Source organism: Anolis sagrei, chromosome 2 (assembly GCF_037176765.1).
Source record: "Anolis sagrei isolate rAnoSag1 chromosome 2, rAnoSag1.mat, whole genome shotgun sequence".
Classification (NCBI taxonomy): domain Eukaryota; kingdom Metazoa; phylum Chordata; class Lepidosauria; order Squamata; family Dactyloidae; genus Anolis; species Anolis sagrei.
The window spans coordinates 77,593,471-77,606,396 of NC_090022.1; the positions used below are offsets into that span (position 1 = coordinate 77,593,471).

General features: G+C 45.6%; 1 protein-coding gene across 3 annotated transcripts in view; it reads right to left on the reverse strand.

Moving 5' to 3' along the window:
- The window catches only part of UNC5A (unc-5 netrin receptor A), a 144,670-nt gene that overhangs the window by 36,360 nt on the left and 95,384 nt on the right, over positions 1-12,926 (reverse strand). The gene's annotated exons all lie outside the window — the stretch shown is intronic.

Below are 12,926 nucleotides of genomic sequence, written 5' to 3' on the forward strand. Positions count from 1 at the left end.
GGCTCCCCCTCCCATCATTAAAGTTTACAGCCCCTCCAATATTGTTACAATGCACACAATCAACCCTGTCCCCCCCCCCCCCCCCCCAATTCAAAGTTTACGTAATGCATTAGAAGGTATCTGGAGCTCAATTCACCTTTAAAAAAAAGAACACATTTCATGTACACTTCATTTTAGCCTGAAAAAATCTTTTTTGAAAACTACTCTTTTGCCAAATTCACGAGACGGGATGGGACATATCCTGTTGTCAACTACTGCAGTAAATCTAACCAATTCCTTGCTGAGGTTACAGTCCTTCATTCTCTGTCTCAAGTTATGGTGCTGTTGCTCCTCTGGTCACTAGACCCACGATCAAACTTTTTTCAGTTGAAGAGAAAGGCTTCATTCTTCCCTTCACTGTAATCAAGGCAAAGGCAGCTCTGTGGGGACCTGAACTAATTACACAGTTAATTGGTTTGTAACATTAATGAAAGTGACTGCAGCAGGCATTCTTGCCCACAATGCTGTCCACACAAGCAGCTCAGGTGGTCATCTTCTCATTCCCCTTCCACACTGCCATATAATTTAAATTATCAAAGCAGATAATCCACATTGCTTGCTTTGAACTGGATTATCTGAGTCTACACTGTCATATTCTCCAGTTCAAATCAGATAATCTGGATTTTACAAAGTTGTGTAGAAGGGGCCTCAGTATCTGATCCCAGATTATCTGATTATCCCAGATTATATGGTAGTGGAGAATTTTGCAATCTAGTTCAAAGCAGATAACCTGGGATCAGATCCTGGGATATAAGGACAGTGTGGAAGGCACCTCAGTCTTCGAAATAGCAGTGGGAGTAAAGACAGTGGAAGGTCCCAACGGTACTTTCATTAGTTGCATCTATGTTCCACCAAATATTCCCAGAGGCAAAAGTCAAAGGCAGACTCCTTAAAGTCAATGCTTCTTAGAGGTGGTGTCACAATAATAATTATGGGTACTCAGGGGTGGCTCAACCCATTACGCAAAGTAAGCATTTGCAGTATAGTTGATTTTGCCCAGGGGCACTCTTGAGGCGCTCTTGGGGGGGGGGGGGGGAATAGACCTTGACATGTGTGAGTTGTGCCAAATATGGCACACAGAACTCCCACGATGAACAGAAAATATATATCAATGATTGGTTGGGGGGCGCCAAAATACTGTTTGCTTACTGTTGAAAATTACCTAGGGCCGCCTCTGTGGGTACTTTATACAGTTCTATGGATCCTTCTACATAACATACAGGTTATTTGCTTTGAACTGGATTTTATGCAGGGGTGGCTCGTCCATTATGCGAAGTAAGCGGTCTCAGAACACTTTTTTTGCCAGGGGCACAGAGGCGTCTCTGTAAATGCCCCTTGACCGCCACTTGAATAGCGCCCCCTCAGCTCACAACAGCCCTAGCAGTCCGGGGGGAGCCTCGGCTTTCTTGCCTCGCTGCCGGGCAATCCTCTTCCCAAAGGGGCCGGGCCCTTGAGCCTCACCTAGCCCCTCTTGTTCCTACTCCACCCAGCCACTGGGTGCGCGAGCAGAGCCGGCGCTCAATTGTTCTCCGCGTTCGATCCCTTCCCCATGACCGGCTCCCTTTCCCGATCCCCCGGCGCTCCACCAGGCTCCTCTCCTTTCCCCAATCCGCGGGTGGGCCAAGGGTTGGAGCCGGTGCGTCTGGCCCGCTTCGGGCCCGGAGGCGTGTCTGAAGACCTCAGCGTGCGTACCAAAGTCACCTCTTCTCCTGACTTTCTCTTCAGCCATTGGGACCAAGAGAGAGAGAGAGAGAGAGAGCCCCTCCGGCTGGCGGTATCTCCCACCTCCGCTCCCTCCTTTGTTTTTGCGCCTACCTTCAGGAAAGATGGGCATCTCCACCTCTGTCTCTCTCTGTCTCTCTGTCTCTCTGTCTCTCTGTCTCTCTCTCTCTCGGTCCCAATGGCTGAGGAGAAAGTCAGAAGAAGAGGTGACTTTTGGTGCACACCTCCGGTCTTCAGGCACACCTCCGGACCCAAAGTGGGTCAGGCAAGGGAGCAAGTGCGGCAAGTGTAGTTACTGGGATGTATAGTTCACCTACAATCAAAGAGCATTCTGAACTCCACCAATGATGGAATTGAACCAAATATGGCACAGAGAACTCCCATGACAAACAGAAAATATATATCAATGATTGGTTGGGGGGGGGGGGGGGCAAAATACTGTTTGCTTACCTTTGAAAATTACCTAGGGCCGCCTCTGGCAGTGTAGAAGGGCCCGATATCTGCTTTATCACTGATGATAAAGGTGAATGAGCATGTACACTACTACACCACAAATGCTATTAGTTACTTTGGTATTTGGATGCACACACACTCCAAACAGGACAGTTACAATTTCGGCTGCATATGCATTTCCAGTTACACTTGGTTGGGTATTTGATGTCTCAGAACAAAAATGAGCACTGCTATAGCAGTCTTTGGGAGTAGTGACATTGTGATTTGGCTTGTAACAATTGGAACATAGAGTTAAAATTCTCTGTTGAGCCATGGAAACCCACTGGGTGATCTAGGGCAAGCCACACTCTCTCAGCCTCAGAAAAAGGCAATGGCTAATATCTGCTTCTTCTTTAAAATATTTATTGTATAAAGGTGACATACAGAATGTAAATGAAAGTAAAAGAAGTACATCAGATACACCACCCAATGGCCAATCTCTTCTGAACAAGTCTGACCCAGAAACCCCTTTGATAGGTTCACTTTCGGGTCACCATAGATTGGAAACAACTTGAAGATACACAACAACAAACAGCCCCTATCTCATCTAATCCATTTGCTGGCATTCTCCACATGTTCCTGGATGAACTTGTAGTCTTCTCTTCACAGTTAGGCTGTAAATATTCTGCAGTTTCCAGTAGAGACAAGTGAACAACCTATGTATTGTTGTGATATACAGACAGGCCTGTTGTTCAGATTTAGATTCCTATTCCTCTGTCTTAAATCCAACCCTTGCCTTTGTGGTAGATGATAGTGTCATCATCTGATAGGCTGACAAAACCAATAAATGCAATTCATACTGCTATGGTTTCATGGAGAAAGCCAGTGCAGCGTAGTTAGCTAGAATTGAGAAGATTCACATCTAAAATCCAACTTGGGTCAGCCGCAATCTGGAAGATTACTTATTAAAAGTTATTTTTCCATTACTCATTACAGCCTTACAAATTGGTCAGTTACCATTGCTTGTGCTGTTGAAAAACAACTAATTGCATTACTTTTTATACTGCACATCCCTTTTCTACCATTTTCCATTACAGTTTTGAAAGGAAAAAATGGCATAAAATATAAAAAATGCTATTTAAAATTAAGTTTCAAAAATAACTAGTCACTGTTAGTCTTTACATGTATAAAGTAACTTTATTCTTTGTTCTTTTGAAATATGGTATTGTTGAACCCAGGTTGCCCAACAGTTCATTAGTTGCAAGGAATTAATTATTGCAGGGAATTAATTGCTACCAAATTCAGCCTAATGTACCACACAAGGTTTGTTTGAACTTATTGGAAGAAAGATAGTATATACGTATAACAAATGCATTCTGTCTTCTACATAATCATTGAATGTACAGAAGTCCTCTCTACTTTTCACTTTGGCAGCTCTATAACCCTGTATACTCACTTAGAAGTCTAAAACTTTTAATAAAAAATTGATCCAAAAAACCCTGTAAGTTTTGTACCTTCATTCTTATTTAAAAGGACCCATGCCTTTCTCTGAGTAGAATGATGAAGGTGACAGATTAGTCCAGGCATGGGCAAACTTCAGCCATCCATGTATTTTGGGCTTCACTTTCCACCATTCCTAACAGCCTCAGGCCCTTTCCTTTTCCCTCTCAGCCACTTAAGCGGCTGAGGGGGAAAAGGTAGGGGCCTGAGGCTGTTAGGAATGGTGGGAGTTGTAGTCCAAAACACCTGGAGGGCCCAAGTTTGCCCATGCCTGGTTTAGTCCGTCCAGAGAGAATCTAAAAGAAGCACCAACTCCCTCTATTCTCTCTATTGCGGTGCTGCTTATAACCTTTTTGAATGCCTGGGAAATGGGGTGCTGACTCTCTAAGTTGGAATTTGTGTTTTTCCCTCCCAGTGGAACGGCCCTTGATATATTCATGAGTCATATCAAAATTCATAATTTTGGTCTCTAAACCTGCCCTTCACTAATTCATGAGGTCAATGTATATATAAGTATATGTATATGGTATTTACTCAGTCTTGCCACAGTGACAAGTGGAATCATCTCCTGTACATTTCATGGTTGTCCAGAGCAGAGAATTTCAGGAGCTATTGGCTTGTATTTTGATTGTGTCAAGCAATACTTGTTAACATACTTTCTTCTAAAAGCAAAGGTAAAGGTTTCTCTTTGACATTAAGTCTGGTTGTGTCCAACTCTGGGGAGTGGTACCCATCTCCATGTCTAAGCCAAAGAGCTGGCATTGTTCATAGATGCCTCCAAGGTAATGTGGCAGCATGACTGCATGGAGTGTCATTACCTTCCCACAAAAGCAGTACCTATTGATCTACTCACATTTGCATGTTTTCAAACTGCTAGGTTGACAAAAGCTGGGGCTAACAACAGGAGCTCACCCCACTCCCTGGATTAGAACCACTGACCTTTTGGTCAGCAAGTTCAGCAGCTCAGTGGTTTAATCCACTGTGCCACTGGGGGCTCTGGCATCATTCTACAATGTAAGATATATCCTTAGAGTTGATCTCCCACACCCCTGATATGGAGTCCACTGTCTGCCATTGGGCCATTGAGCCTCTCAGCTTCACCAGTTAACATCAGCGCTGTTACCATGGAGAGCGCCATTACCTTCTACTCACATTTGCATGTTTTCAGACTGCTAGGTTGACAGAAGCTGTGGCTAACAGTGGGAGCTCACCCACTCCCCCAGATTCGAACCCCTGACCTTCCGATCAGCAAGCTCTTCATCTTAGCGGTTTAACCTGCTGTGCCACCTTTTTCTACATAATCATAAAACATATCGGAACCCTTTCTAGTTTTCATTATGGCAAGCTGTTTTTCCCCCCATGTTGAGAAAGGAAAGGCAACAGGCTACTTTGCAAACATTGTAATAGCTAATGATCCAAATTACTTTTGTGCCTTTTAAATTCAAGTCTTAAATAAGAAAACAGCCCCCAATAGATATTCTATTGAGAATACGGGTGCTGCTAGAGCCATTCATGAAACGCAGTTCTGACACACAAAGAATGGCCCTTCCCATCTCGCCCCAGTGCCCTCAGCAAAGTCCTGGTTCTCTCTTCCTGCCACTCCTATCATGATCCCCACAGTGCCCCCTGCATCAGGGTTGCAAGCAGGTGGCACTGCTGACAAGAAGCCGCCCCCCTTTGGCATCCCAGTCTCCACCGGGTCTAATCCATCACGGCAGGAAATGCTGCACGGCAGGCGCCCAGTGAACCTGTGCCGATCCCTCATGTCTGCATTTAACTGCTAATGAAAAAGAAATGTAGTGTGACCAATAAGGGACATAGCTCACTTCTCCGGGGGCCTCGTCTCGTCATGCCATGCTGAGCTGATCCCGCTCCCTCCCCTCTGCCCCTTCCTCTGCCTTGCACAGCCATTTGACTGCTGTTGCCGCCACTGCTGGCAGACCAGGCTTAGGAAGGGTAGGAAGGGCAGTGCCACTGAGTCCCTGAATGGACAAGGGCAGAGCTGTGGCCACATCCCCCTTGGTTGCCTGGGGCCGGCAAGGGCCTGGCTGCAGTGCTGCTTGCAGATGAGGCTCCATTCACTCTAGCCCTGGCTGCAAAGAGGCAAGAGAAGGAGGAGGAATCACAGAATCATAGACTTGGAAGAGACCACAAGGGCCATCCAATCCAAGGAAGGGCTGTACAGCCAGCCCTTCAGATTTGCTGAGGCTAGGGGCAGAGGACCCCCTGCCAAAATGAAAAACCATAAATAATGACAATGCTGGTGCTTTTTAATCTTAGGGAACACCTCTCTAGGAATATTTCAGGGTGACTCTATGGTCAACTTTGGCCAGGTTGTATTGCACCAAGGGATTCTCACCAAAGTGCTCTCTAGCTCTTCCAACCAGAGAAGTGAATCCTTTTCAGCCATATCTGAGGCTTCCCCTCGCTTTCAGCATCTCTTGCTACAACCTCACCTTCTACTTTCCTCTTCAGCAGGTCCCTCCTCTAGACTTTTCTTTAGGGTTGTTCCTTCTCACATCAGCCAAAGGCCTGATGTGACAAGAGACCGCAGGACCTCTTACTCCTTTAATGGTTATATAAGCACAAATATATGGAGCCCCTGGTGGTGCAGTGGGTTAAACCACTGAGCTACTAAAATTGCTGACTGAAAGGTCGGTGGTTTGAATCTGGGGAGTGGGGTGAGCTCCCATTGTTAGCCCCAGCTTCTGCCAACTTAGCAGTTCAAAAACATGCAAAGGTGATTAGATCACTAGGTACCACTATGGTGGGAAGGTAACGAACCTCCATTCAGTCATGCTGGCCACATGAACTAGGAGGCGTCTATGGACAACATTGGCTCTTTGGGTTGAGAGATGAGCACCAACCCCCAGAATCAGACACAAATAGACTTAATGTCAGGGGAAACCCTTTATCTTTATCTTACTACGTACAAAAGGAATTACCAGCACTAGTGGCAGGTTTTCTTGCTCCTGCAGCATTACAATATGATAAGCAAGCAATGCCTGCCCAAATTACACTTGGTACACAGTTGTTACGTGTGCAGGAGCCACATCTTTCTTCTTCTTCTTCTTCTTCTTCTTCTTCTTCTTCTTCTTCTTCTTCTTCTGCATGTGGTTCTTCCTCCTCAGTCTCAGTGACTGCCTTCCCTTCCTGCTGCTTCACCCTGATAACTCTCCCCCTCCTTCTCGTTACTTCATGGCCTTAGGCCAGGCTGCTGCTATTTCCATTCATTTCCTTCAGCCAGTTTAAGCTTATCCCATCCGGACCACCTTTTACAATCAATGTGTATTCATGTACAAACATGCGCACAACCAATGTGCCAGTCCAGAGCAAAACAGTTTGATGCCTGAGGCAGATGATACTAACCCCACCCACAATGTGTATAAAAGCTAATGGTAGGGTGTGTGTTTTATTAAACACAACCCAAATGTCTTTCTCTACCTTTGCCAACAAAATATAACAGCAATGAAGGAAATACTGCCATTTAACTGTCCTTTCGTGAGCTTCAAGATTTGTTTCGGGAAACTACTTCACTCTGACCATTGGTTAGGCTGGTTCTGGCAATGGCACCTAAATAGCTTCCATATGTTTTCAGATGTGTTTCTTTGCAATGAGTTCGCAGTGGTTGCTGTGTGTGGTTAAAATACAAGGAGTCTTATGTGAAGGAACCCTATGGGAATCAAGTCTTCCTTCCACTTTCTTTCATCTCCAGTATAAAATAGGCTCATATCCTATTGCCCTTTGACTTTTTGAAAAAATGGTAAGAGAAAAACCAAGATTATGGCAACAAGACTGATTGATAACTGGCAAATAGAGGGAGAAAACGTGAAGGCAGTGATAGACTTTGTATTTCTAGGTGCAAAGATTACTGCAGATGCAGACTGCAGCCAGGAAATCAGAAGGCGTTTACTTCTTGGGAGGAGAGCAATGACCAATCCTGATAAAATAGTGAAGAATGGAGACATCACGCTAGCAATGAAGATTCACATAGCTAAAGCAATGGTATTCCCCGTAGTAACCTATGGATGCGAGAGCTGGACCATAAGGAAGGCTGAGAGAAGGAAGATAGACTCTTTTGAACTGTGGTGCTGGACGAAAATTCTGAGAGTGCCTTGGACCGCAAGAAGATCCAACCAGTCCATACTCCAGGAAATAAAGCCCGACTTCTCATTGGAGGGAAGGATATTAGAGGCAAAGATGAAGTACTTTGGGCACATCATGAGAAGGCAGGAAAGCTTGGAGAAGACAATAATACTGGGGGAAATGGAAGAGGGGCCGATCAAGGACAAGATGGATGGATGGCATCCTTGAAGTGACTGACTCGACTCTGAAGGAGCTGGGGGTGGTGATGGCCGACAGGGAGCTCTGTTGTGGGCTGGTCCATAAGGTCACAAAGAGTTGGAAGCGACTGAATGAATAAACAACAACAACATCATGTCAACATTCCTGCCATCCCATTGAATTTGATCTTTAGACCAACTATCGTCAACTATCGGCCTGTTTCCAATCTCTCCTTTTTGGGCAAAGTCATGGAACGTGTGGTGGCCTCACAACTCCAGGCATTCTTGGTAGACACGGATTTTCTGGATCCGGCACAGTCTGGCTTCAGGCCGGGGCATGGTACCGAGACAGCCTTGGTCGCCTTAGTGGATGATCTGCGTCGGGAGCTCGACAGGGGGAGTGTGTCCCTGTTGGTGCTGCTCGACCTCTCAGCGGCCTTCGATACCGTCGATCACGGTATCCTTCTGGGACGCCTCGCGGGGATGGGTCTTGGAGGCACTGTTCTTCAGTGGCTCCACTCATTCCTCGAGGGTCGGTCTCAGATGGTGTTACTGGGAGACTCCTGCTCAACCCCACAACCTTTGTCTTGTGGGGTTCCTCAGGGTTCAATACTGTCTCCCATGTTGTTCAACATCTACATGAAGCCGCTGGGCGAGATCATCCGGAGTTTCGGAGTGCGATGCCATCTGTACGCAGATGATGTCCAACTCTGTCACTCCTTTCCACCTGCTACTAAGGAGGCTGTCGAGGTCCTGAACCGGTGCTTGGCCGCTGTGACGATCTGGATGGGGGCGAACAAATTGAAATTGAATCCAGACAAGACAGAGGTACTCCTGGTTAGTCGCAAGGCCGAACAGGGTATAGGGTTACAACCTGTGTTGGACGGGGTCGCACTCCCCCTGAAGACGCAGGTTCGCAGTTTGGGTGTGATCCTGGACTCATCGCTGAGCCTGGAACCCCAGGTTTCGGCGGTGACCAGGGGAGCTTTCGCACAGTTAAAACCCGTGCGCCAACTGCGACCGTACCTTGGGAAGTCTGACTTGGCCACGGTAGTCCACGCTCTGGTTACATCCCGCCTTGATTACTGCAACGCTCTCTACGTGGGGTTGCCTTTGAAGACAGCCCGGAAGCTCCAATTAGTCCAACGGGCGGCAGCCATGATACTAACAGGAGCGGGGCACAGGGAGCGCACAACTCCTCTGCTGTACCAGCTCCACTGGCTGCCGACCTGCTACCGGGCTCAATTCAAAGTGCTGGCATTGGCCTTTAAAGCCCTAAACGGTTCTGGCCCAACTTATCTATCCAAACGTATCTCAGCCTATCAGCCCGCCAGGACCCTAAGATCTTCTGGGGAGGCCCTGCTCTCTATCCCGCCGGCTTCACAGGTGCGGCTGGCAGGAACGAGAGATAGGGCCTTTTCTGTGGTGGCCCCCCGGCTTTGGAACACCCTCCCTATAGAGATAAGGTCAGCCCCTTCGCTGATGGCGTTTCGGAAAAAACTTAAGACATGGATGTTTGAACAAGCATTCGGATAATCCGACGAAGCGAACCTTGACGATTAAGGACTGGTAATTACGGACGACAAATTTGGATTGTGATCCCAGTTACGAGATGCACTTGGATTGTTATTGGTGGCCCAATAATTCTGTATTTTATATGTGTTTTTATGTTTTTAAATTGAATATTGTTGTTTTTAGATGTTGTAAACCGCAATGAGTCGCCGACTTAGGCTGAGATATTAGCGGTATACAAGTGTAATAATAAATAAATAAATAAATAGACCAGACAGGAAAGCTGTGTTTGAATTACCATTATGTGTTTAAGATCCTTTAATGGTGTCTTGTGGTTTAATATTTTGTTGCATTCTGCCTTTAGAAGAGGGTTTTGCCTGGAAAGTTGCTCATAAATCCGAGAAAACGAACAACCTGAACCAAGACATGAGGTTCACGATGTGACCTTGGGCCCTGTCTCTTTCCTTCAGCCTAACCCAACATCAGGAGGCTCTTGTGGAGACAGCAAGAGAGCTGTGTCTGCTGCCTTGTGCTGAGCAGGGAGGAAAGGCCAGGTATAACTAACCAATTTACAAACTAGCGAACGTCATCCTGACCTCCTGGGAGGCAGGTTGGGGTTTAAAAAAGGAACAGAGAATCTATGCAGTCATATTTCTGTCCTCTCTAGTCCCATGAGCATTTGGAAGAAGCCATTTTATTTCCAGTGTGCAAATCAAAAGCTGGGACTTAGAAACAATATGTTATAAGCATACAGAGAAGTTTTATGATGCCATAGGCTAACATGGACACCTTTGAAAGAAGGCTTTCAGTGCACCATAGATCTTTCTATTCCTGGTTCACTGCTCTGTTTAGATCTGCAAGTCTAAATCAATGTAATTAGTAAATCAATAGACAAATCTTTAATTGTGGGTTAACATTTGCCCTGAGGTTACCTGGTGAAGCTGAGAGGCTCAATGGCTCAATGACAGCCAGTGGACTCCATATCAGGGGTGTGGGAAATCACCTCTGAGGGTATATCTTACATTGTAGAATGATATCTGAGCCCCCAGTGGCAAAGCGGGTTAAACTGCTGAGTTGCTGAACTTGCTGACCAAAAGGTCAGTGATTCGAATCTGGGGAGTGGGGTGAGCTCCCACTGTTAGCCCCAGCTTCTGGCAACCTAGCAGTTCGAAAACATGCAAATGTGAGTAGATCAATAGGTACTGATTCTGTGAGAAGGTAATGGCACTCCATGCAGTCATGCCAGTCACATGACCTTGGAGGTGGTTACGAACAATGCCAGCTTTTTGGCTTAGCAATGGAGATGAGCACCACTCCCCAGAGTCAAACATGATTAGACTTAGGTAAAGGAAAACCTTTACCTTTACCTTAGAATGATGCCGTGGCTCAATGCTGTGGAATCCTGGGAGTTGTAGTTTGGGGAGGCACTAGCACTCCTGGACAGAGAAAGCTGAAAACAGTGAATGCTACATGAATCAAGTGGTGTTTAACTGCATGAACTTTACAGTATAGATGCACCCTGGAACAGATTCACTGTGCTCCTGATATGGTAGCCACTGTTTGCCCCTGCAACCATTTTTCCTACTTGAAGAGAGTGTCTATTTCTGCCTTGCAAGAGGAGAAGGCATGCAGGGTGATTGGGCAGCAGCAATGAGGGTCCAGCAATTCAATTCATTCTTGTTGCCTCTGAGATTCTGGGAAGCAACCAAAATCTTTTGAGTGTACATTTGTTGGCAACTCCTATCTCCACAAAGCATTGAGACATTTTTGTCTGACTTGGAGCAGCCACCATCAGTTCAATCTTGAGAAAGCAGAGTTTTTCCACAAGGTGCCAATGCACATGGCTTGGGCATGGATGTGCACATTTGCACATGATTGTGCATTGCAGATGTGAGTGCAAATGTGGATTTGATTGCACATACAGCTCCACAATATGTCAATTCAGCGATGAAGTGATATTACACACTCTTTGTTTCATTCTGAAAAATGAAGCAGAGCTCAGGTGGTGTTGTATTTCAGTGTCAATGCCGACTTTTGTGGAGAGGTGTCTGTCAAAGTAATGGAAATGGTCAACATTTTCTAATGTTACATTATTAAGCTGTATTTCTGGCATTGCAGAGGGATTGGCTGGTGACTGCTGGAAGAGCACTTTGGTTTTCTCAATGTTCAATGAGAGTCCGAGCTTTTTGTATCCTTCTGCAAATGTGCTTAGAGTGGCTTGTAGGTCTTCTTCTGAATGTGCACAGCTGGAGGTCAGCTGTGACCAGCAGTGCTGTGGAATTTGAAGAGGCTCAAATGGAGGGTGAAAGGGAGAAATGTGACAAGAGGAAGATGCATCAAGACAACCCTGACCAAAACCACCTTCCATCTGGAAACCTATGTCTTCACTGTGGGAGAAAGGAGCCCACGGTGACACAGTGGGTTTAATCCCTGTGCTGGCAGGACTGAAGACCAACAGGTCACAGATCTGAATTCAGGGAGAGCGTGGATCAGCTCCCTCTATCAGCTCCAGCTCCCCATGTGGGGGCATGAGAGAAGCCTCCCACAAGGATGGTAAAACATCAAAACATCCGGGCATCCCCTGGGCAACGTCCTTGCAGACAGCCAATTCTCTCACACCAGAAGCAACTTGCAATGAGTAAATAGGTAAGATATTGCACAATGGTAGTGTAAAGTTATGCTACGTCTTCTCAGTAAGGAATAAAACATTATTAAAACCTAGGACAATTTTTTTTAGTTTTGTTTTAAAAATACAACCCTGAAGATACTTTTTACATCATTCTGCATCCAAAGCTAGCGCTAACAGAAATTTGTACTTCAGGGTAAAACCTGAAAGCTTTCCTTCTAGTAACTATAAGAACCTGTGATAGGACTGTGATAGGACATAAGAAATATCAGTAGCAATACATCTTTTAAATTTGAATTCTCAGCACTGATGGGATTTGAACTTATGAAACCATGTTTTGGCTCGGGTGTGTTGCTATTATAGGGAATACTATCTGCCAGGCTGCCAAACTGAAGAGAGGGGAAAATACATTAACGACAGCTTTTCTCTCTAATGATGCATGGCAGAGGTTTTGTTTATTAGATTGTTAGCTACCGCACATTTTTTTAAAAACCAGCATCCTCCCCCCCCCCTTTTTTTTTTTGTTCCCCAAAGACTCCAGATGGCCATTTTGATCACGCACAAGCCCATTTACTCACTTTGATCCTAGCTAATGAATCACACAGGTTGCCGTACTTGTGCACATGCTGGACAGGACACAGCAATTTCAGGACCAATGTATCATGCTTCTGTCTATACACTTTTTGCACAACCCCATTGCCAATGCAACTATCTCTTTTTAAAATTGTGTTGAGTTATATTTTAGTTTATAATTGGGAGTTTTTAATTATGGTTTTATGTTGTAATTAATGCAGTATTTGCTATGGGAGCCA